The sequence below is a fragment of the Calliphora vicina genome, chromosome 3, assembly GCF_958450345.1.
Source record: "Calliphora vicina chromosome 3, idCalVici1.1, whole genome shotgun sequence".
NCBI classification, from domain to species: Eukaryota; Metazoa; Arthropoda; class Insecta; order Diptera; family Calliphoridae; genus Calliphora; species Calliphora vicina.
The window spans coordinates 76,441,238-76,468,344 of NC_088782.1; the positions used below are offsets into that span (position 1 = coordinate 76,441,238).

The 27,107-nt window shown below is 31.6% G+C and overlaps 1 pseudogene; it reads left to right on the plus strand.

Annotated features, from left to right (window-relative positions):
- Positions 1 to 140: 140 nt before the first annotated feature.
- Positions 141 to 25,547, plus strand: LOC135955543 (putative nuclease HARBI1; annotated as a pseudogene).
- The last annotated feature ends 1,560 nt before the right edge of the window (positions 25,548 to 27,107 follow it).

The following is a 27,107-nucleotide window of genomic DNA, read 5'->3' on the forward strand; positions in this document are numbered from 1 at the left end:
AAGCTAACCCGACCTCATCTGCCAATTATTTATTTATCGTACAGATAAATTCAACAGCTGACTGCAGTTCATAGTTTTTGTAAACGAAATTAAATAGATTTTATAAAAAAAAGTTTAATAGAGGAATTAATATTAATTTGATGGAGGATGAACTCGAAGAACAGGAGTTCCACGTGAATGCTGAAAGAGTTTATCATGCCAGGCTTAACTACCTGGCAGACATGCAGGATAATGAATTTTTCAAAAGATTCCGGCTTTTACGTGAGCCAAGATAGCGTCGATTTTGGGAATTTAAAAAACCGGGAGGTAAAAATACCCAATTAATGGGTATTTTTAACTCAGCGTCTAATTAAGAAAATCGGGAAGTAAAAATACACAATTATAAATAATATGGGTAGTGGCTTGGTTCAAGCCGTATATATTATGAAAGTAGACCGTTTTTGGAACAAAATGAGCCAATCGTGCTAAAAATCGTGTGATTGGTTCTAGAGAAGAATGATTTTCTTCAAAATGGCCCAAAAATGTCGTTGCTGATTTATTACGGCAAACGTACAAACGTGGAACATAATGAGACAATCGTGCTAAAAATCGTGTGAGTGGTTCCATAGAAAAATGGGTTCTTCCAAAATGGCAATCACACGATTTTTAGCACCATAGACTTGTAAATATGGTGAGAAACTTTTTAAGTACTGCACAACCCATTGAAGCTGGAGACCCCCAAGGCACTTAATATATACGTCTGATATGCCAACTAACAATCGCACTCATACATCAACATTTGCTGATGATACTCCTATTCTAAGCATTCATGAAAACCCTCATGCATTAAACACATTCAAGACAGCAGGCTACGAACTTCAATCTGTCAAAAATAAAATGCACACGTTTATATGGAGACGATTATTTTAACGACAGCACAGCTACACGGCCACACGACTACTCATGCCGATGTAGCCGAATTAGGCTAATTTCTATTTTTGTCAACTACAAAACAGAAATAGTGTTGCTAATATAATAAAAAAATGTATGTAAATCAAATTAGTGCTTAAAAAATATATTTTTTTTACTTAATTAAGAGAAGTTTCTGATAACCATATTGAAATAAATTAATAACAGGTACATAATTAATTATAACCATATATATATTTTTACTCAAAATAATTGTTTCAGTCTTAATTACTTTGGAATTTTGTACGGTTATTTTTTATTAAAGTGGCACCACTGAATTATTAATCAGCTGTTTACTTTGTAGCTGTCGTCTTTAAAATAATTCAGTAGCTGCCACACGACTACAACTGTAACCAGCAGAATTTGTGTTCGTGTAGTCGTGTAGCCTGTTGTCTTGAATGTGTTTAATGCATCAACAAGCGTCTCGTTACATACAAAACCACATTTTTGAATTAGAAAAATGGTTAAAACAATGGAAAATTAAAGTCAACGAGCAAAAATGCACACACATAACATTTACATTGCGTAGAGAATCATGCCCCCCTATTCATATCAATAACCAGACAATAATTCAACAATCGGAAGTGAAATACCTCGGAATACATCTCGATCGTCGCCTTACATGGAAAAGTTATATAGATGCAAAGTTGACTCAAATGAAATTGAAATCAATTCAAATTAATTGGCTTATTGGCAGAAGCTCTACGCTTAGTTTAGGTTGTAAACTTCTACTTTATAACATGATAATAAAACCGATATGGTGTTATGGCATACAGTTATGGGGCACGGCTTCAGCGTCAAATGTAGAAAAGATTCAAAGACGCCAAAACAAGTTTCTAAGAATGATTACAGTTGCCCCCTGGTATATCAAAAACGCGAATATACACAAAGATCTAAACGTGCCCATTGTAAAAACTGAAATCTCGAAAAATGTACAAAAATATTTAAAAAAAAGTTCACCCAAACCCGCTGGCCCGCAACATATTAGATAACCGTGGCCACCTTCGATTAAGAAGGAGGGACACAGCAGACCTAATCTAGAAGGAAGAATGCCAATTTAACGAATTTTTTCAAAAAATTTAATTTTTTCTTAACTAAGGTATTTTATATTGGCATACCAAATTTCAAAGCTCTACGACAACTCCTTCTATTTTTGTCCCATATGGGGACAAAGCACTGTGCGACGTGTCCCTGTCTCAATGTAGTGTAAGCAAAGTGCTAACTGAAGTCATAGACATATTTGAAGAGCATCTATGCACAAATTGGATAACTTTCCCTAAAGCTGAAGAAGAGAAACATAAAATAGCTTTGGCAATGTATGTGAAGCATGGCATTCCTAGTGTTATGGGATGCGTTGATGGCACGCACGTCCGTATTATAGCCCCCTCTAATAATAAGCATTTATACTATAACAGGAAGGGGTACTACAGTTTAAATATAATGCTGGTAAGTGCTTTCAGAAAGATCAATAACTAATATTTAATAAAAAAAATTAATCATGAGCTGAGGATTCTATACGTTGATGCTTCCCATCCTGGTGCTTGCCATGATTCATTTATTTGGAATACCAGCGAATTGTGAGTACATCTTGAGCAGGAATATCTGAGAGGCTGCAACAATTATTGGCTGCTTGGTAAGGTTTCAAATGATAACTAATATTCATGAATTAACTACGTATATTTTTTCTTAATAGGCGACGCAGGATATCCTCTGGAACCGTGGCTTCTTACACCTCATAGAATTCCAGAGGAGGAATCGGCCGCAATGAAATTTAATGAAATTCATGTAAAGTGTAATTGAGCGTACCAATGGTGTCCTCAAAAATAGATGGAGGTGCACAATTGGCGCTAGAGAGCTGCACTACGCTCCAAAAAAGGCAGCGAAAATTATAAATGTTTGTTGTGCATAACATAATAGAGGTCATAACACAAATATTATATAAATTAATAATGTTATTTTGCTTAAATCTTCTAAAGTGTAAAATATATCACTTTGATTGTACTGTCAGACAAAGATGATTATGTTTCGAACAATAATGTATACACAAATTTATTTTCTATTTGATACTTTGAAAAGATTTGATAAATATAAAAAATCATTTAGATCAATATAAAATTTATATTAATAGAAGATATTTCGTTTCAATTTGTTCATACCCATATTTGAACAATAAATAAATATGAATTTTAAATTTTAATTAAAATCTTAACCAAAATTGAACTCATTGGCCCATAATCATAGTCAAACACTAAAGTCGGTTCTTTTTAAAAACTACTTTAAATTAAAAACCCGCTTTATATTATTTCCCAACTATAGTCAAAATTAAGGTATGTTTTAAATTGAACCGACTTTAACTGGGTGCCACCTAGGGTTGCCAGACGGCCTGGAATGGCCTGGATTGTCCAGTTTTTTTGAGTCTTGTCCAGTTTCCAGCTAAAATACAATTTGTCCAGTTAAAAAATAATTTCTTTAATTTTGAAAACTATTTTTTTTATTAATTAATATTTTGTTCAGGAAAAAATTTTATAGTTATGCAATTGTGCTTGCAAATATATAAGTCAGTTGCAATAGACCGATTAATATATTCTTGGCCAGCAGTAAAGAGGTATTTTTTCAAAACGCTTGTCGAAAACTTACATGCCAATTATCTGCTATACCATGAGAAACAAATTGGCATGTAACTTTTCGACAAGCGTTTTGAAAAAATACCTCTTTACTGCTGGCCAAGAATATATTAATCGGTCTAATCAATGATGATGAAGAATATATGGATATATATGAGGCATATTAGTATTTTATGCATAGCGTAATGCATGAGTTTCATTCAGCAATGTTATCGCTAGAAATTGATTTCAGTACTATTATAGAACTGTACAGTACAATGAGTAATATTTTTAATAGCCTTCAAAATCGGTTAAAATGTGAGTTTTATGGAAGCAAAATTGTAACAACATTACAAAAGATTTCATCTCACGAAGCAAAAACGTTCAAATTAGAAGCAAATCACTTTTTAACCCTTAAATGCATGATTTTTACTTTTATTTTTCTATAAAGTATCAAATATTTTGTTGATTTTTATTTATTATATTTCCTTTAGCTTTAGTTTGATTCAGAATATCTTTAGTTGAAACTTTTCGTACTCCATTTGATTTTTCGGAATTAGAATCTGAATTAGTATCAAGCTTATATTCGTCTAAAATTAAGTGGAACTGGAATGTAGACAATTGGCAACAATATGCATTAAAGGGTTAAGAAATGATAATCCAAATTACCGTTATCATTATCTTTACACAATTTCAAATCTGTAGCCAACCTTATTAGAGCATCGATATGATTTTAGAGGCGAACTTCTTTACAACAAAATTTATTTTTTAAATTTGAAACTATCTCTTTTATTGTCGGATAACTTATCAGAGCTTCCGAAAGTTTTAGAAATATCAAATATAATTGACGACAAGCCTTTGCCAAAAGATATTCTAATTGAAAAGATATGGTCAATATTAATGCGATAAAAATAACTTCAAAAATGTATACAAATTGATACGTTCTTTTTTTCCATACCAATTAGCAAGGATTTTTAGTATTTTAAATAGTCTATAAATAGTATATATAGTTGCATAAAATATGCGCCGCGCGCCGCTCTATAGTTTTTCATATAGTTTTACCAGTTTTCATAAAAGTCAATTATTTTTTGTGTGAGTGTTTTTTTGTTGTAAACATCAAAATTAAAATTCATGTTTTCTCGTATATTTGACAAGTAAAAATTTGGGTTAAATATAGATTAGAAAGATATTAATATCTACTATTTAAATCAGGTTTTATTTCTGAAATCGCATGATTTGTTGAAAATTTATTTTAGAAATAGTAAAATGTCATAAAACACTCAAAGACGTTTTCCTCGAAACAATTTTTTTTGAATTATGACGTTGTTGCAGAAAATGAGCGATATCTATGTTTTATATGTAATATTACATACACTGAATTTTACGTTTCTTTGTTTTTATGGTATTCATTTTTTAATTTTTTTTGTCCAGTTAGTTTTTAAAAATCCAGGTAAACTTTGTATATCGTCCAGCTATTTGACTTTTGTTATCTGGCAACCCTAGTGCCACCTCAAATGTAGAAAATGTTTTCATACAATATACAACAAAATACAGACAAGTGGCACCGCTTAACAGCTGACATAGAAAATTAAAACAAAAACCAAAAAAGGTAAACAATAAAAGTAACCGGGACAACTAACGAAAAAAAGTTTTTTGTGGTGGAAAAATGGAAAAGATAAGATTAATATCATATTTAGAATATTTTGGTACTAATTTTATTGATAACTGTTCAATAATTGCAAAATCTCTGCCAAATTCTTGTAACTTATTTTTTTTACTAGTTTTCTATTTATGACCAATGATGTTGACAATTTTAGTTTTTAAGATTCCAATCTTACGGGCTATTTATGGTCAATCATTTGTTACCAAATGTGTAAATAAAAATCAAAGTATTTTCATTTTTATTATTATTTACCCAACGTTTCGTTTGTTTGTTTCAAACTTCTTCAGGGGTTTTCTTTTATTGTTGAATTCTAGCGACAAAAACATATAAATATTTTATTATAAATCATTGAAAAACTTAAGATATCACAGTTCAACTTACGAAATTCTATTGTTTACATTGTCAATTAACTTATTATTTAAAAAACTGGACTTCACGACACAGAATTAATAAATAAATAAATAATCATTACAACACAAACATATACTATAAGTCAAACTTAATACTAATATCACAGAACTTCAACTGATTTAATAATTAAATATTGCAGCGGAATATTGCAGTTTTGTATTATCCTTGTCCTCTTTCGTGTTCATTGTATTGTGTATTTTTTGTTGTATTCTTAAGCTTTCAAGAGTGTATCGTTTGTTCTCTTTTTGTTCTCTGTCCAATATCTTAATATTGTCAAAATCCATCTTATGATTGCACTCCTTTACGTGCAGAGATAATGCCGTCGTTATTTTTCCTTTTTCAATATCTGTTTTGTGTTCATTAACTCTCGTCCCCAACATTCTCTTTGTCGTACCAATGTAAACCAAGTTACATCTCTCCCTTTCATTACCGTCACATTTTATCTCATAGACCACATTATCACTCTTAAGTTTGTCAATTTTTGTTTTGTTGTTTGTAAATAGATGCCTCAGTGTCATATTTGATTTGTAAGCTATTGTTGTTGTTTTCTCTGTGATCATTCTCTTCATTGTTTTTGTCTCCGTTAGTTTGGGAATAAATGGTACACTGTAAAAAACTTTTTCCTCCTCAGTGTTTGGATTTTTCTGCTGTTTTTCATATTTTAGTACTTTGTTGATTAAATTGTTCGTCATATATGTTGGGTAACTATTCTTTGTAAGTATTTTTCTTATTCTATTAATATTGGTTTTCCTGTATTCAACATCACTTATCTGTAATACTTTCCTTATTAAATTCGTCGCTGTACTTATCTTCATTTTCAATGGTTGTGTAGAGTTGAAGTTAACCATTCTACCAATTTGTACCAATTTGTCCTTATTCTTCCATTATCCTTGATGATATTGATGTCCAGATACGGTATTGACATATTCTTCTCGCGTTCTATTGTAAATTGTATCTTATTGTGATAAACGTTCATTGTTTTTAATATCTTCTCTTCGTCCGATTTCCTTATAATCGCAAACAAGTCATCCACATACTTAGTGATAAACTTAATCTCTATATTATTAGCCCTTAATTCGTCAATTACATCGTCCAGTAGTGTGTCAAGTACAATATTTGCAATTGTTGGCGATAGGGGGTTTCCCATTGGCATACCATATGTTTGATGGTAAAATTTATTGTCAAAAGTGAGATAGTTATTATCAGTTAAACAAAACTGAAGAATTTTCAAAAATGTTTGCCTTGGTATTGCCGTGTGTTCCTTAAGTGTTTTCCATTTGTCAAGTATATTCCTTATAGCCAAGTGAATCGGTATATTAGTGAATAATGATACCACGTCGAAAGAGACCATAATATCGTCATTTTCCAATGAGACGCTTTCCAGTTTTCGTTTTAATTCTACTGAATTTTGTATATTGTATTTGGGCGACACAATATTCCTCAAAATTGTTCCAATATACTTCGAAAGACTGTAACACGGTACCTTCATGGATGCAGATATCGGTCGAAGTGGTATTCCGTCTTTGTGTATCTTTGGCAGTCCATATAACTCAGGTGCTGCTGCCGCTTGTGTCGTCATGTTGAATTTCTCGTATCTGGTAATGTACCCATCTTTTCCCAATTGTGTAATTAAGTTATTGTTCCTTTTCTGAAGACTAGTTGTTGGGTCAATTTCAATTTTCCTGTATGTGCTCTTGTCATCTAATAATTGGTACATTTTCTCCATATAATCTCTCCTATATAATATCACAGTTTTATTCCCCTTGTCTGCCGTAGTTATAATTATGTCCTTCTCGTGTTTCTTAATGAAGTTCCTGGTGACCTCGTATATACTCAGTATAAATTTATCTTTCTCCGTATTCCTAAGATTCCTTTTGAAGTATGCAATTCTGTTCGCTATTTTCGATCGCGTTATGTCCTTTTCTGTATCATCTTTTATACCCTGAACCCATTGTTCCATGTCAGCTATAAGCGGTATAGGTGTGAAATTCTTTCTATCTACTGGTATTGCAAACTTGTTCCCCAGTGATAATAACCATTTATGTTCCATTTCAAACTCTATACTCGTGTGGTTAATAAACCAGTCGTCATTGTATACGAGGTTCAGTTTCTCAAACTTCTCGTGTTTCAATTTCGTCATCTTCATTGAATGTGTAAGTTTTATCCTCGATCTGATATTGTAAAATTTATCCCACTGTTGGTTCTTGAATTTCGTAAGTTCCATTTTGTCAAGTGTATTTTTCATCTCCTTTTCAATCTTTCTGATCTCTGATCTTGTATATGTTGTGTTTGTATGTGTATCTTTTATCTCTATGTTCAATAACTTTGCGTGTAAGTTTGTCTCTATTTTCTCTATGTCTATCCGTGATGTTTTTGTTGTAACTAATTGTTTTAATGTTCTTGTACTGTTTCTTACATGTGTTGGTATGATTCCCATGTGTCTGCATTCTTGTAAAAATGTTGTTCTCTCCATCAATTTAGCCAATCTCTCCATCTCTCTGCTATATTTCTTCAGTAAGCTGCTAGTATGAATGTTGTATTTGTTCCTAATTTTCTCGAAGAAACTTTCCATACTTATTTTTGTCGTCATGATGTTATTTTTCGTTTCACCTCCTCTCTTCGGCGGGCCCTCCGATAGTTAATTTTCTAGTTTTCTATTTATGACCAATGATGTTGACAATTTTAGTTTTTAAGATTCCAATCTTACGGGCTATTTATGGTCAATCATTTGTTACCAAATGTGTAAATAAAAATCAAAGTATTTTCATTTTTATTATTTTTTCATTTTTATTTACTTTTTGCAGAACTGTTTTACATGGCGAAGAACAGCTGATGCTGTTGTTAAATGAGTTAATAACAGCTTCAGCTTGTTTTATATTTACAGTCGACTTTAACGTCAAAAATATACTTTAACTTGTCTATGATAGACCTAAAGTTCACTCTTAAGTAAAGTCGACTTTATTTCTATTAAAATATACTTTATTTCTGACTATGATTATGGGTCATTATTTTTATATAAACAAAATTGTTAAATTTAAGAAAAGATGAAAAGAATTGTACACCCTAATTCATAAGCATGTAAATTACATTATTTTTAAGTATATTGAAGTACAGAGGTCGTTACCAATGAATATAAAACGTAACACCTTTTAGTACTTACGGATTTTTTCCAAATATCTTCGGCTATCTGTAACCGAAGATAGTTCTTGTTAGCTAAAATTAAAATTGAACTCCTTCATTTCTGGCTTGGCAACAGACACAATAAGATCAACTTCGCATTTTACTTAAACTTAAAATAAATAAACTTACCTTTTTATACCCTTCAGCTTCGTGAGAAGGGTATATATAAGTTTGTCATTCCGTTTGTAATTTCTACATTTTTCATTTCCGACCCTATAAAGTATATATATTCTGGATCCTTATAGATAGCGGAGTCGATTAAGCCATGTCCGTCTGTCTGTCTGTCTGTCTGTCCGTCTGTCTGTCTGTCTGTCTGTCTGTTGAAATCAATTTTCTGAAGGCCCCAGATATCTCCGGGATCCAAATCTTCAACAATTCTGTCAGACATACTTTCGAGAATTTTGCTATTTAAAATCAGCAAAATCCGTCCATAAATAACGGAGATATGAGCAAAAATCCGAGACAACCTCTGAAAATTTCATCAAAAAACACAATGTATTGCATGCTTTGACAAAAAAACAACAAAACGTATGCTTGGGTGTGCAAGCTTTGTGTATTTGTTTTTTTTTTTGTTTTTTGTTTCTTTTGGCGTTGTTGTTGTTTTTTATACAACTAAACGTTTGTTTGGTTGTGTGTTGGTTTTTTTGACAAAAAAGCAACAAAACGTATGTTTTTGGATGTGCATTCTTTGCGTATTTTGTTTTTTTTTGTGTTTTGTTTCTTTTGGCGTTGTTGTTGTTTTTTATACAACTAAACGTTTGTTTGGTTGTGTGTTGGTTTTTTTGACAAAAAATCAACAAATCGTATGTTTTAATGTGCATGCTTTGCGTATTTTGTTTCTTTTGGCGTTGTTGTTGTTTTTTATACAATTAAACGTATGTTTGGATGTGTGTTGGTTTCATTGCCTTGCGTATTTTGTTTTTTCTTTTGGTGTTTTGTTTCGTTTGGCGTTGTTGTTGTTTTTTGTGTTCTTGATAAATTTAGGATGCTGTACGCTGAAAGTGGGCAATGTACATACATATATACTAATTATAAAAAATAATAATGCATCCACAACAAAGGTGAAGGGTATATAAAATTCGGCATAGCCGAATATAGCACTCTTACTTGTTTAACCTAAAATTGTTAAAATACTTACCTTAAAATACTTACCTAAATCAATTAATCATCAAATTGTAAACCAGCTTTAAAACAACAAAAAGGTGAATATGTTTTAATAAAAAAAGAAATATGTATAATATAAAAAGAAAAAGAAAAATACCCAACTCAAAACTGTTTTATTTATTTCTTTTTCCCCAAATCCCTACAATTATAATCACTCATATGAGTGATTGTAATTATAATCTCCTTTCTAAGATCTACTCTTAGCCCATCAGTTCCCCTCTAAAAAGGAAGATTATTTAACATTCTGTGTGGGTCCCAGACACACAGAAATACACAATTTAAATTTCTGAAATTAAATTTCGGTCCATTGAAAATGTCCTTTCTGAAGCAGCACAGCTTGCTGGAGTGGCTAGTAATTTACAGCTCACTCTATATAAGTAAGGGAACTCCGCTTTATGAGAATTCCACCACTGCAAAATATTAAAATTGTCATGGAACTCCACATCTGTGGTTTCATAAAGACAAATTTCATGATGAATTTTATCTTCAGAGTTTAATGGTACTGGATTGTCCATGACGTTATGAAGAAGTTCTGAATTGAAAGACAATATTTGGGACTTAGAAGGCATATCATTATGTCCAACTAAGTTCTCAACGAAGCTTCTCATTAGGTTTTTGCACTCTGATTTGATAATAAATTTCTCACTTTCTTCAAACTGTAATAAATTGTTTGTAGGTGAAAATAGAAAAATTGCAATTTTGTGATATATCTTTGTATTTTTAAGTACTGTTTAATTTCAGTGATAAATTAACTTTTCTTTTAATGTTTTTATTATATCCGGATCATCACTGTTGGCGGTACACATTTTTTTCAGTCGATGAATATAAATACATAGTATATACCCACTGTAAAGTACAATAATTTTCTCCTTCCAACTTTTTTGAAGTTTCTTCAAATCTACATAATACTTTTATGACCATATTAATAGAATTCAGATTAATGTTATGAATTCTCTCCATTTCATTTTTTTCCTGCATGATGAAAGTTATATCTGCCCAATTATTCTCCACCCATTTAAGCAAATAAAAAAAAGTATTCCACCGTCTAGGGCAAAAACTTTTCAAGGTAGAATGTAAATTGGAATTAATTCCAGATTTTTTAAAATATTTTACAAGCTTCGTACATTTATTGCAAAGTTCTGCGACTTCTGGTGTTTCCTTTATAGACTTTTCAACAACTGTGATTCATGGAACGCAGTGTTTTTTAGAGGAATTTTCTTCGCTAAAAGTGACAATAGAAAAGAAAAACATTATTTTTAATTATAAAACTTAAAATTTGAGAAAATAAAAACTAAATTTCATAACTTTGTTTAAATATTTTAATACTTTCGTGTTCAATAAGGGATATTTAATATTTATTTTAAGCAGTTTCTTATATCCCATTATTTTTTGTTTTGCTTTTTGAAGTTTGAGCCTTTTGCTTAGGTGACGTATCCGGAAATGAATCCGACATTTATAAAAATATTTTTTTATATGTTCCTGTAGTTGAACGGATTGGCTTTGCTCCACAAGATGTTGTTGTAAAAAACGGATGTGTGATATTTCATTTCCGTATACTTTGTGAAATATCATTTCCATCTTTATAACTTCGGCCAGGAAACTATCTTTTGGCTTTTTTAAAATCCTTTAGAAATTTGATCGAACAAGTAAACGAATTTCCATGATATTCGCATTCTTCAAGATTAAGTTTTTTTATGATGTATCCAGCCACATAATCCAAAGCATCCTCTTGAAGAATACTAATATCATTTAAATTTGTTTCATCAAGGTCGTCAAATTCACTAAGCTCAGGGGAAACCTCTTCAACACAACCAATGTCTTACGTTGCACTATCTTCTGATAGTTGTGTTTTTGGAACATTAATGTTGGTTGAAGTATTGTGCCATTCGGTGGTATCAACTTCCACATTTCCTTTTCCATATATATGTATTGTGCATATGCAATTTAATTTATAATTATTTTATTTGTGATTCAAACATACCCAAGATGTATTTTCGAAGTCTGAATTTGAAGTCTCTGGGCAACGGATGGTCATTTAAACCACCTTTACTTCTTATCGCACCAAAGAAGTGCTCTAGGACGGCTTGATTGAGTCGGCTTGTGATTATGTACTTCATGTCATACCTTTTTACATAATCATGGAGCATTACCAATGCAGTGTTCGTCATTAGAATACCTTTTTGAAAGGGCTCAAAATTTTTTCTTCCAGGTATAATTGGAGATGCCATTACTTCATTTATTTTATTTAGAACCTCTTTTTGGGACTCCCACGCAAGCCCATACGGTTCCTGAAACGAAATTTTGTTTAAATATTAAAAGTTAATTAAGTCTGTTACATTAAATAAATATACTAACCTTGCTAGGGTAATTAAAATCAGCTAATCTAGAGTTGAATACATCAAACCAATCATTTATAAGCTGAACAAAATCAGCTGTCTCGGTAGCCTTGGAGAAGAGTTGTGCTGCAAGCTTAACTTTTTGCCTTCCTGAAAGTATATCTAAAATTGTATTTATAATTTGTTTTAAGTACATTATTTATTTACCTGCTCCTTTCACCGACAGGTGTTCATTTGTTAATTTAAACGTAATTGACATATCAGACGGGAACTCAACAATTCGTTTTTAAAAACCAACCCAGTGTCCAGAAAATGGTTGCGAACTAATTTTAATAAGTGCGGTGCATCGACAAACGTAAACACTTTATCATCTGGACACGCAGGATTAGGGAACCAAGGTTTTTCTAAAATGTTAGTGAAAAATTATTTTTATGAAGTGATAAATGCCAAATCTAATACTACAAAATAGTTAGAGTTAGTTAAACACAGGCTTAAATCGTATGTAACTTTATATTGCATGCAAACAACGAACTTAATATTAAAAATTATAAAAAAAATTTATTATTTGTAAAAATTAAAGTTTATATTAAATCTTGTAAAGCTCCATGCCATGGGTGTAACATCTTCTTATAGCATTTAAGGCGAATAATAATGTCATTAATTAAATTACCATTTTTTAGATAAAGCTTCGCTTTAAGTCCGAGTTCCTTCCATAGAAGTTTAGCATAAAAATGGCCACGTTTTATTAGTTCGTTCCCGTAGTTGTGAGTGGTGTATTTTAAGAATGTTAGGTATTCTTTGGTGTTTTTATATATATTTCTTACCTGTTGTAATACCTAAATCTCGCCACAACTTACGGTTGGTTGGTCCCATGTCGCAGACAATGGCCACCACTGGAAAACCTGCATTTTGAAGTTGGCATATCACGTTGCTTAAGAGGTCTTCAGTCATTCTACAATCGTAGTCATAGAAGACTGGCTGCTTCCATGATTTCTTAAGACCACGAGCCATAATTACCTGCACTTAGTTTGCCGGTTTTTTTACCACATCTCCAACAGGGTTATACTCGAAGGTTTCCGCTACCTTCATTTCATGAAAAGCCAAAACACAAATTTTGTCTTCGGGTGTTAAGTCGTTGGTTTGGCTCATGAAATCAATAGACGCAGTTAAAATACCTTCATTTACGTTGACCTTCGAACACCAACGTTGAAGAGTAGACAAGGAAGGTAGCGGATAACCCTTCTTTTACAGGTGATTGTACGCCCTCGGCCCTGAAGCATGCAAACAAATGGCATTCGAAATGTCTTTCCATTTCCAATTAATGCATCCGGGTGACATCAACGTCCTTATTTGTCCTTCCGTAAATATGCTGCGCATTGCATCAATAGCAGCATTGGCCTGTTCCAGCTCTATTTTTAAATTTTTATTTTCGGATTCCAGTTCATGAATCCTCTTATTTTTTGTATCTTACATTGCAAAATCTGACAGACTGAAAAAAGATTCATTTAAACCAATAATTAAAAAAAAACACATTAACTTTCATAAATACCTAACAAATATTGCTATTGAACCAAAATTTTACACAGATCAGTAATATGTATTCAAAATTCATATTACTGTACAGAATCTCATGAAAATCGGCATGTAATTTTGGTCATAGCTCCCGAAAAAACACATCCTACTTAAAAATATCTTGAAAATATAGATATCGAAACAAAATAGTATACAGGCCAGTTATTTTTATCCAAAAATGGTTTTACTGGATTTTGTGAATATCGGTCCATATTTGCCATAGCCCCCATTTCCAAGAATAACTATAAACCTGTTAAAATCTTCTAAATTACGTTATTGAAATAAAATTCAACCAAAATAAGACTCAAATACATACAAATCTCGGTAAAATATTTTATGACAATTGCACCATAACGAAGCTTCTATTAAGTATATGTAAATAGCGCATATTAACGCAAAATATATTAAACGCGAATACATCTTATGCACTTACTCTGTTTGGGTTTTTTGGTGTTTATGGTCATCTTCGGGGGGCATTGCTGTTGTTGAAAGTTCCTCCAATGTGAAGAACAAATTTACATTTTCTTGGCCCTCAGCTGAATGTGGCACTATTGCTTCATTGGGCTGGACAATGTATTGCGTTCTACAAAAAAAAGTACATATGTATTTAGTAAAAATGTATTTATTTTTAGTTAGTTACTTACTCTGAAAATGAAATTTCGGGTTCTAAAAGCCTTTCTCTTGTATTTTCTGAACAATAGGCTCAGCATGTGGCAAAAGCAAAACTTTATTTCCCGAACGAATCATGCTGGAAGTCAAGAAGTGGTCCTCACATATAAGGGCACTTGCAGAGAACATTTTCCCACAAATTTCACTCCACCGTCTTCTTTTTTCATAATTTTTTGGCATTCGAAACAAAGTTCCACTGCCTTTTTATACCTTCCACCACCATAAGTGGTGAATGAGGGTATATATAAGTTTGTCATTCCGTGTGTAACATTGAGAAATATTCATCTGAGACCCAACAAAGTATATATATTATGATTGAGCTATGTCCGTCTGTCTGTCTGTGTAAAACACGCTCACGTCCAAAATAGACAAACAAAATTGGTAAGCTTGCAAGAAAAATGTTTATAGTTCTCCTAAGCAGTTTGGTATTGAAAATCAGCAAAATCGGTTCAGTGGTATCAGAGTTATGAAACAAAATGTGAGACAACCTAAAAGAAACATGATAATTTTAATATTGTTTTTGTTATTTGTGCAAATATATTGCAGATAATACCATCAAATTTTACACACGTTATTTTTATGTTAAAAGGACTAACTCTGGTAAAAATTATAGGAATCGGTCCATGATTTCTCCTAGCCCCCATACAAATTTCTTCCCGAAATATGGTTCTATGGTCTGTAAATGCCTACCAAAATGTAGTATCCACACAAAATTCAGGAAAAATTTCGTGCTTAAAAAACACACACCATAAAATTTTTTGTGGATCGGCTCATATTTGACCATAGCCCTCATATATAGTTCACTTCCGAAAATCACTTAAATAAGCATAAATGTCTTATAAATATAGCTATTAAGTGGACATTCGTCATAAATAGTCCCCATATATACCAAAATCGCTGTACCTAATTCTGTGAAGATAAGCCGATAATTGGTTATAGCTCCCATATAAGGACCACTTCCGAAAAACACAATAACCTGCACAAATATCTAAAAAATAACAAAACAAAATTTTACACAGATCCGTAATTTATATTTAGAAATCATACTACAGGATTTTGTGAATATCGGTCCATATTTGACCATAGATCCCATATAAGGTCCACTTCCGAAAATCAGTTCAGTACTCATAAATATCTTATAAATACCTTTATCATGCTAAAATTCGATAAAAAATAATACTCATATACATAAAAATCACCGTACCAAATTATATGCAGATTGGCCGATAATTGGTCATAGCTCCCCTATAAGGCCCATTTCCGAAAAAGATATTAACCTTAAAAAATATATAAAACATATCGATATCAAAATGAAATTACGCACAGATCAGCATTTTGTGTCCAGTAATCATTAGGGTGGCCCTTAATAAATGAAAGTTGGATTTTGGCCATTCTCACTCTCCAGTTTGGTGAACATTAGTAAAAAAAATCATCCTGAAAAAATTTTAGGTAAATCGGTTGGGGTTAAGACGTGCCGCAAGCCCTCTGAAGTTTTGAGATGCATTTACAAGGGGAAAACATGCATTTTTTCAGTTTTTGTAAAAATTTTGCCATTAAAAAATTACTTTTGTAATTTAATTTAAAAGAATCAAAATGTGTACGTAATTGTCGTTCTAATGAGACATAAAAAACAGAAATCGGTCAAAAAATTTTAAAGTTATTAAAAATTCGCCAGGCCATTAACGTGTCTCAGGCCAATAGAACAAGAAATGTAGGAATAAAATTAACATATTTTGATAAATATTAAAATAAAAGCTCATTTTTACTTAAAATATGTCCATATATACTTGTATATGAGTTTTTGTCTTCGTAGGATACCGTTAAACTATTCTTAGGTATGATTGCACCACCAGATTGCACCTAAAATAACGCCAGAAACCAGTAAATCTTTAAATAAAACCGCTGATTTAAACCGCTAAATTTTAAATTAACGATTTATCAAGCAAAACTGCTTTAAAACCAAAAATAATTAAATTTTAAATTAAAATGTGTGCCAAAAAATTAATTAAGATCTATCCATTCCAAATTATCATTTGCAGAATTATCGTATATTTCAGAGGTACCAATTAAATCTAAAAACTTTCTTGGGACTTCATAATCATAGCAGCACTTTTCATGGCGACGAAGGCCATACCTAAAAAAATTAATATTTATTAAAACATATTAATATTATAAATATTACAAAATAACTTACTTTACTGTCAAAATGCCATTAACCATCTCATATTGCAAACGATTTCTTAATTTTGATTTTACAATATTAAGCTGACTAAAAACTCGCTCCACTTCCGCATTTGACCATGGCATAAAAGGATTTGCAAAGCAAAATCAGCTAGTTCTTTGAAAATATTATTTCCAGCTGAATCCTGCTACTGCAAAACCTCAAACCAAAACGATGTAGTATTTGAAAGATTTTTCCAATTAATAATGTTTATGTTACTGAGCTGCATTTAAATTTGTTCAATTTTTTCTGGACTACATCCAAATTGTTCCAAACATGGAATAACATCTTTTTTTGATTTTTTTTGACAAAATGTCTCGGTTTTCTGGTAATCTGAAAGTTTGATAAAGATTAGATATAGAAGCAAAAAAAATAAGTTTTACCTTTGAATCAATTGCTTCAACAGCGATATACAAAAATGTACACATCGTTGTCTTATTTCTGATTCCTTTTCAGACGTAATAATTCCATTGCGTTTGTATTTTCGCATTTCAGTTTCAAATTGATAACCCAAATAACTATTTGGCTTAATGTAATTTTCAAAATCTTCGATTTGAAATTGTCTTTCAGTATCGCATATTTTAGTTTTTAATGAATTTATTGCTACGTTTAAGTCATTAAGGCGCTTAGTAGGATCTGAACTATTGCTTTGAAAACTCATGTTGACAACATTCATGTCCGAAAGAATAGGATTTCAAAGGAAAGGTAGATAAAATTTACTGGATCTTTATACATATTATAAAGCGTTTCAGCTGAATAGCATCTTTCTGAGAGACGGGCGATACCAAAATGTGTTTCTAACTCTAACCATTGGCTAAGAATTCTTTTGACTGCTACATTTATAGATAGCCATCGAGTATCGCAAATACGAGTAATATTTAAAGGTTCATACAATAGATAATAGTTTAAAGAATATATAAATAAAATTTATTTAGAACATACCTTGTCATCATTAATGGCCTTGTATAAGTTTTTATACGATGACTTTCTTGCAGAGCTTTTGGAAAACCAATTGTAGGTTTGCTGAACTTAAAACTCTAGATTTCTGGGAAGTGTTGCACTTGCATGGTTTATGGCGAGTTGTACAGAATGACAAACACATCTAATTAAAATTAAGTTTGGATTTTCTTTTTTAAGTTCTGCATATACACTTTTATTACGACCAACCATAACGTTCGCATTATCTGTGCCAATACCAATTAATTTCTCCATATTTAGGTGAAACTTTTCTAATACATTTTTTAAGCTTTGAACTATTGATTCTGAATCTGAACCAGAGAGTTCAACAAGCGATAAAAAAGTTGAGACTATTTTTTGTTGTTTTAAACTGTAATATATAATTACAATACCTACAATAAAGTTATTGTGAGTTAAAATAAATTAATATTTAAAATTTGAATAAACTTACCAAGAAGTTTAACTATCAATATCAGTTGATTCATCTAAAAGAAGACTGAAACGTGAAGTTGCAATATCTGTTTTAAGGTCTTCCTTAAAGTGTACCGACAAAACATTTCGAACAATTTTTGAACACTTTGTTCTATGTAGCCGGATTTTTTGGCAGGTAGAAGAATCCTCAAATTGGGTCTTTAAAAGCGACGTCAAATGATCGACAGGAGTTATAGGTCCGTGTTGGCAAAAATACATTGCTAATGAAGCTTTATGCATTTGAACTTTTCGGCATGATGATTGGTAAGGTATTTTATTTTGTTGGTTAAATCCACCTTTTGCGGTTCTGTGTTTATTTGTAGATGCGTGAGCAATTCAATCTGTATATTTGCATTGCAAATTACAATTGCAGTACCGACAAAAAGCCTTGGATGTATTGTCAGATTCACTTATCCAATCTTTAAGTTGCGGATTTGACTTCCATTCTTTTCTAAATTTCTGACTATAGGTTGGTTTCCCCATTATGCTGCATTAAAAATTTCAGTAAAATAAGAAACAATAAGCTGTTTAAATTTATTGTAAATATATATTTATATTTTTTCTTACCGATGTGTATATTTGTTTATAAAAAATAGTTTTGATATTTTAGTTTTTCTGTTTATTTCAACAAATTAATTTTTTTTAAAAACTTTTCTTTTTTACCACCGTTTTAGTTCACTTGCTTCTAAGAATAATAATAAAAAAGAAAAAACTAAAAAAATGCCGTTAGATTTTGTCTTAGATATGTGCAAAACACTATTTATCGATAAACCACAAAAACAATACAAAGAAAACTTGGCATACACTTATACCATGTTCACACGACGGCATTATTCGTCATTCACGCTCTCATTCGTCATTCAACCCCCAATTACGAACTGAATTACATGATTCGCCATCAGCGTTGCCACTGAACAAATCTTATTCCTACCAAATTTTTGTCAAAAAACTACCAAAATCGTTTTAAACCTACCATTTTTTTTAAAATCATATACAGTGAGCGTCAATATAAAGTATAAAATTTTTTTATTTATTTATTTTTTCTTATATTACATCTTATTTGTTTTAATGTTAGTTTTTTTTAAAAAAATATTAATGGGCTTAAAACTAGAAAAAAATAAAAACAATATTCCAACAACAACTTAAGATAAACATTAAAAACCAAAAAGACTTCATATTTAACGCGTCAATATTAAGTATACAAAAAATATATTTTATAAAAAAAAAAAGTTTTTAGTACTTTGTCTGCTTCCCTTTTGCTTTTATAACGGGATGTAAGCGTCTCGGCATAGAATTTACGAGATTCGTTGTAACTTCTGAAGAAATTTTTTGCCACTCTTCGACCAAAACTGATCTTAACATATCCTGACTGGTTATGGTTCTTTTCCGGATTTGTTTGTCAAGATGTTCCCACAAATGTTCAATAGGATTCAGATCCGGTGACTGGGGGGGTGATCGAGGTGTTTTGGGGTGCGGTACAGTAACCATTCCTTCACCAGCTTAGCAGTATGCTTCGGATCATTGTCTTGTTGAAAGACCCAAGATTGGCCCAAGCCTAATTTTTCAACGCTGGGTGCCAAATTATCCCTTAGAATCTTAAGGTAGTCGTCCTTATTCATTGTCCCCTCTATGAACACTAAGTTTCCGACTCCACCTGCGGCCATACAACCCCACACCATTACCGAGCCACCACCATGCTTAACGGTCGGAATCAAATTTTGTTCTGCGTATGCCTGGTTTTTGGTTCTCCAAATTTTTAAAGCTTTTTTTTTTGCCAAATTTCTCAAATTTGCTTTCGTCGCTAAAAAGGACATTGCTCCAGAAAGAAAAATCTTTATTTTCATATTTTTTTGCATATTCAAGGCGTCGCTTTTGGTTGGTCTCTGTAATGTATGGTTTCATTCTGGGGATTCGACCATAGATGCCATTTTCACGCAGGGCCCTACGTACTGTACTGGCACTTACGCTTACGCCTGATAATTCTGACATATTTTTCGCTATTTTCACAGCACTTTCAAAGGGATTCGCCTTCACCGTTCGCACTATACTTCGAATTTGGGTATTATTAAGCCGTCGTGGTCTTCGATGATGATCAATATTCTGCAATTTTCCATTTTTTTTGTATTTATCTATAATTTTTTTTACGGTGTTGTGATTTCTGCTGATTAAATTGCCAATTTCTCTTAAAGTTTTTCCTTCCTTGTGTAATTTTATAACAAGTTCACGCATGTCCAAGGAGGTTTGTTTACCCATTTTTATGAAAAAAAAAAAAATATTTCCACAAAAAAAAGTTTGGTTACAAGCACGTGTGATCAGAATATTTCTTAATGACGAACTGAAACAAGTAACAAAATATAACGGTTAATTTTTTTGCTCCCCGCTGCTATCCACTGCGTTTTTTTACAAAAACAACACGGCTGTATACTTAATATTGACGCGTTAAATATGAAGTCTTTTTGGTTTTTAATGTTTATCTTAAGTTGTTGTTAGAATATTGTTTTTATTTTTTTCTAGTTTTAAGCCCATTAATATTTTTTAAAAAAAAACAAAAATTGTATACTTTATATTGACGCTCACTGTACATATGTATGTATGTCAAGAATAAAAAATAAGTTTTGATTTTATTAGACATACTTTCTGCCAGTTCTGCTGCTCTTATACCATTTACGTCATAAAAACGAGATATAAAATACAATTTTAAACTGTCCCATTGTTCTATAATTCTTGCAATAACACCTTCTAAAGATAACCATCTTGTTTGGCAAACACCTAATATTTTATGAGATTTTACAGAACAGTATTCCTGAAATTCTTTAAGCTCGTTAATTCTTTTGGGACTATGAGAGAAAAAAGTATATATGCATAACTGGAGCAGAGTTGGAGTGAGTGACATGTGCACTTAATGTAAAACAAGTCAGTTTCATTAGTAAGTAACGTCACCAGCCATAACGTTAGCACCGTCTGTTACTAATCCGATCAAGTTTTTTAAAGGAACGTTATGTGTAGGGTTTTTATCCCGCTACAAATTTCCCGGGAATTTTGCCAATTTTTCACTACCCGATTCCCGGGATTTATAGTCGGGAATCCCGGGAATTAAAAACTGACGAAAATACATTGAAAACAACTAAGAACTTAATTTTTTTCGCCAACAAACAGTGAAAAGTTTTTTTACAGTTTTTTGCTTATATCTCGGCATTAATAGATCGCTTACTATTATTATTTATTTGTGGTTTTTCGTATGAAAATTTAAAAAGTGAATTCATTATTTATAGAATTTATTTCTTATTGAATCATTCTAATTTCTTTAAATTTCTTCTTCAAATCCATAACAAAATAGCTTCTCAAATTTATTAATTGATTAAATTTTTCTTCAATTCAAATCTAGTACAAAAAGGCTTAAGAAAATTTTTTGCAATTAATTTTGTAAATGATTTGATTTAACAAAAATTTAATCATTCAAAGTTTGAATAAATTCTGTTATTAATTAACTTTAAATTTAATTCCGCTTATTATTATTATTTATTTGGAGTTTATCGTATGAAAATTTAAAAAGAGAATTCATTATTTATAAAATTAATTTCTTATTGAATCATTCTAATTTCTTTAAATTTCTTCTTCAAATCCATAACAAAATAGCTTCAAAAATTTATTAAATGAATAAATTTTTCTTCAATTAAAATCTAGTACAAAAAGGTTTAAGACAATGTTTTCAATTAATTTTGTAAATGATTTGATTTAACGAAAATTTAATCAATCATGGTTTGAATAAATTCTTTTATTTATTAACTTTAAAATTAATTCAGTTTAAACAAAGACTTTGGAATGAATATAAAAAATGAAATATTAGGAATGGATTTATGGAATAAAAGGCTTTTTTTAATTACGGATTAAGATTTTAGTGAATTAAGTTCAAATTTTATTAATTAATTCGAAGCTCTAATATTTAATAATTATAACACTAAGGTCCTCATTTTGTAAAACGAAGCGTTCAGAAACGTAAGCAATTTGTATGAAGAATACTGACAAAAGGGTTTGAAACTTGAATATTTTCCATACAAAATTTGTTTAACGTTTGTCGTTTCGTTTTATAAAATGAGGCCCTAAGTTTTTATATGAAATTTGGCTATAATATTCCTAATTTACAGTATCATTATATATTTCGGGAATAGCCGGGTACCCGGGAATGTAGAAAAAAATTTCCCGATTCCCGGGAATCAAAAAAGGTCGGGAAATTAAAAACCCTAGTTATAAGTTGGAAAATTGAAACTGCATCTCTAATAATGCGATAAATCTATCTTGTAAATAAATACTTTTTGATCCAACCTACCAAAAATCAATTTAAACTACCTTCCTACCAAACGAAAAAAATCCTACCAAATTTGGTAGGAAAAGCCCAAAACGGCAACGCTGTTCGCCATACAAAATTTCAACTGCGAATTACCTTGTTCGTACGTAATTCAGTTTGAATTACCTTATGAATTACGAACGAATGACTGTCATCTCTAATTTTTATCGAATAACAAAAACAAAAATGTCAAAACAAAATAAAGAAAAAGATTTTTGTATTAAATAAATAAATTAAAAGTAATAAAAAGGCTGATTAAAGTTAAATTTATTTGTAGAAGTAGCAGCTCTGCCATTCTTTCAGCCCACACCTCTAATAAAGCCCGCTGGCTGCCCTGGTTCCACTTGCTTGCACTTTTTCTTTTTTCTAATAATGAAAATAATAATTAAATTATATTTGATTAATTAATAATGCTACAATTTTATGTTTTTACTTACCTTTTTTATCCATAGCCAAATTACAAATTTAAAATTCGCACCAAACAAACAAAATAAACAAATAAACAAAAAAACAAAACATGTAAACAGAAGAAAAAAAACAAGAAGAAATAAATAAATGTCAAACTGAATTACGAATGTTGTCGTGTAAACAGGTTGATTCGCAATCGTAATTCAAAACGCGAATTAAGTAATTCAGACTGCCGTGGAAACATGGCATTATTGTAGTTTTGTTTAAGTAAATACCAGACATAAAAAACGCTGAAAACCGCCAAATGAAAATATTTTGCAGCTAGAAAAACCACTTAGCGGTTTTTTCAGAAAAATACCCGCTAACGACGAAAAAATACCTCCAGATCTAGCTGAAAAACCGCCGTTTTGGCAACACTGGTCGCAATCCTGTTTATTTCATTCATGTGTCTGCCGATCGCGGCTCTACATGAAAGATCTTTGTACTTTCAAATAAGAAAGAAAGTGGTACATGCATTTGCAAGCACCGAACATTGTAATGATATACAAGGTGACATTAAACAAACAGCTGATTATTTTTTGCTCGAGCTTGTTTACAACCAAAGTAAATTAATAAAGTAGACTCAGTAGAACAGCTGACTATTTTTTTTATTCAGTCTGAACTGTCAATTCACTTGTGGTTGTTGTGGCGAAAAATACAACAAGCCCAAAAGCAAAAACAACAACAGGCAACTTTGACAGCTCAGACCTTAAACCAAAAACAAAATTGCTTGTGGTTTTTGTAAATGTTGTATTTGTTGTAGTACTGTCGCTACTTTATTAATTTACTTTGTTTACAACTTTCATCTTGTCAAATTTTTTTTTGCTGTAGTTTGTATACATTAATCAGCTGTTTTTGACACTATAAAAGTTATTTGTTTTTGTATTGTTGTATTTGTTGCCGTAACGCATACACCTTATAATCATTACGCCATGCACCGAACATAGTCGAATAACAACTAATAGTTTCTCGATGATTTTGTTGTACTCAAAAAAAGAGTACTCTTTTTTAGCGACACTTTGAATAACAGTATTTGTTTAGCAAATAATGTTGTGCAGATAGGGTTGCCAGTCGGGCTGGACTTGGCTGGATTGTCCACCTTTTTTTGATGCCTGTCCAGTTTCAAGCTAAAATTGAATTTGTCCAGCTAAATAGAAATTTTGGACAATAATATCCATAAATGAAAATTTACTTACTACTAATTAGTTAGTACACAGTAATAACATATGCAAAAACGTATATGTATTTTTTGAAGAAAGGAACAAAATAAATGCCAAAAAGTTTTATGGGAATACATGTCATATGGAATTTCTGATAATGATGAGAATGAAGAAGAACGTAAACGTGAAGGATTATCAGAAGCATTTTTATATTTTATGCAAAACATAATGCAGGAATTTACAACTCTTGAGAATGACCCTTGTACAGTTTTAGAGTTGAACGATATAATGACCGTACTTATGAATAGCCTCAAATGTAAAATATATAACATAGTTTTTGGCACCAAAGTTAACAGCATTTTGAAAAAACATTTGGATTAATGAACATAATACTTTTAAGACGGAATTAGAAGACTTTGTAACAGCAGTTAGGTATTTAGTTATAAAATCGTTACGACTTTGGTGATCACACCTATGTCCTATTTTCTTGGGAAGATTTACAAAAAGCTTGAAATATCTGAAGGAATAGATAACGATAAGCTATGTATCGATTACTGGTCCTTCGTGAAGCTTATAAACAAATGTCAAGAGATTTGTCAAATGATATGGTTCTATTACAAAGGTGAAAATAATGTATTCGAGAATTTTAGAAAAGTTGTATGATTCGTATTTTCAATACCAGTAAGCAACGCTTTTTGTGAAAGAGTTTTTCCTATTTTAAACAATCTCTATACTAAAGAAGGATCCCGAATGACATTGGACCTGGTTAGAGCTGAAATATTAATACAAATTTAGAGGAATCTTGTACAGATTTTAAAAATTGTTTACAAATCTCTATGGAACTGGACAAAGCCCAAAAACGAAATAATATCGTTTTTGATATTCGTTTTGATGGCACAATATCAAAAAAATAAATTTCGAGGTAAAAAAAATTTACATTTTCTCAACATTTATTTTTTACGATTTTTTTGGAAGTTTATAATATAACCTGAAACGTGAATTAAGTGTAATCAGTTTTTTCTAAACCCATTAAAAAATTAAAATCGGAAAAAACTGACTGAATTACTGTTCGTTATGTTGACGAACATCACTGAAAACGGTTTTTTGGAATAACTTCAGTCATTTTTATAATGTCCAGTTTTTTTTGATTTGTCCAGCTTTTTAAAGCCCAATGTCCAGCTTTTTGCGAATCTGAATCTGGCATCCGTATGTGCAGACCTTTATTACATAACACCTGCATATACATATGTATTTTAAATGCAATACAATTGCAATTTGAAAATGATATGGACAAGTTAGATAATTTGTCTATACAAGTGAGTGATGTGGTGTCCTCAGCCTCACAGCAGTATTTGTCTGCAGCCCAAAATATTAGGAATAATATTGGAAATAATTTATAATTTAATTTACGTAAAGAAATACTCGCCACATATGTATGTATGTATGTATGTATGTATGTATGTATGTATGTATGTATGTATGTATGTATGTATGTATGTATGTATGTATGTATGTATGTATGTATGTATGTATGTATGTATGTATGTATGTATGTATGTATGTATGTATGTATGTATGTATGTATGTATGTATGTATGTATGTATGTATGTATGTATGTATGTATGTATGTATGTATGTATGTATGTATGTATGTATGTATGTATGTATGTATGTATGTATGTATGTATGTATGTATATATGTATGTATGTATGTATGTATGTATGTATGTATGTATGTATGTATGTATGTATGTATGTATGTATGTATGTATGTATGTATGTATGTATGTATGTATGTATGTATGTATGTATGTATGTATGTATGTATGTATGTATGTATGTATGTATGTATGTATGTATGTATGTATGTATGTATGTATGTATGTATGTATGTATGTATGTATGTATGTATGTATGTATGTATGTATGTATGTATGTATGTATGTATGTATGTATGTATGTATGTATGTATGTATGTATGTATGTATGTATGCATGTCCCCGCAAGGGTATCCTCAGGAGAGGATAACGGGATTAACGACCCCGCGTACCCTAGTTTTGGCAGGTATGGAGAGCGTACTAAAATGGTACATGAGCTCGATGAAGGCCTGTGACAGGGCGAGGGAATACCGTGGTTTCCCCACTCTAAATTCCGTTAATGGATAACCCCGCGAAGGCCATCCTAACATGGCATATCTACGAGATTCTCTGCCGAAAGGCATTAAGACCAAGCCCAGTACGGTCTTTCTTATGGTATTTCTGGAAAACGAACATGAATTGGCGCAACACTGGGCTGACGGCTGTGGTATTCTGGAACCTGAGTATGCAAGGGTGAAATCTTGCAGAAATGGCTTCCAGGCTAATGCTTCAGCTGCCTCCGTCCCTTTAAAACCTGGCGAGTCTCGGGGTACGTTCAAAGCTCGTCACCATTTAGTTGGCGGTGCAGGATCGGATGTAAATTCCCGACTTACACGGATCTGGCTCTGACGGAAGGTCCCATAAGGTCCTTTCGTCAACCCTCTCATGGACCTCACTGCTTGCAAAGGGACCCATGGGATCTAAACGTGACTGCACAACGAGTGGAGATAGCGGCCTTGAGTTGGGACCCTATTAACATGAGCAATGAAAATAATCAACAACAACAAGACGGCATAGTGAGGAGAGCAGACGATAGAAATGTAGGAAATCCTTTTGAAAGAAGTTCCGTGATAACGCGATCACCACCCTCAACAGTGATAAATGGAACAGCGATTACAATAGAGGATAAGGGAGTAGACACTCCACTTGGAAGATGCCCGGTTAAGACACCTACTATAGGCGCAAAGAACCAACAGGATAACGGCTCTGGAAATAAGAATGTTGCAAAACTAGGTGACGAAATAAACCAGCTATTGAATTTCCTAAAAGGACGTACTAATGTACACAAGGAAATAGTTTCATATGCACGTAGGATACAGGCA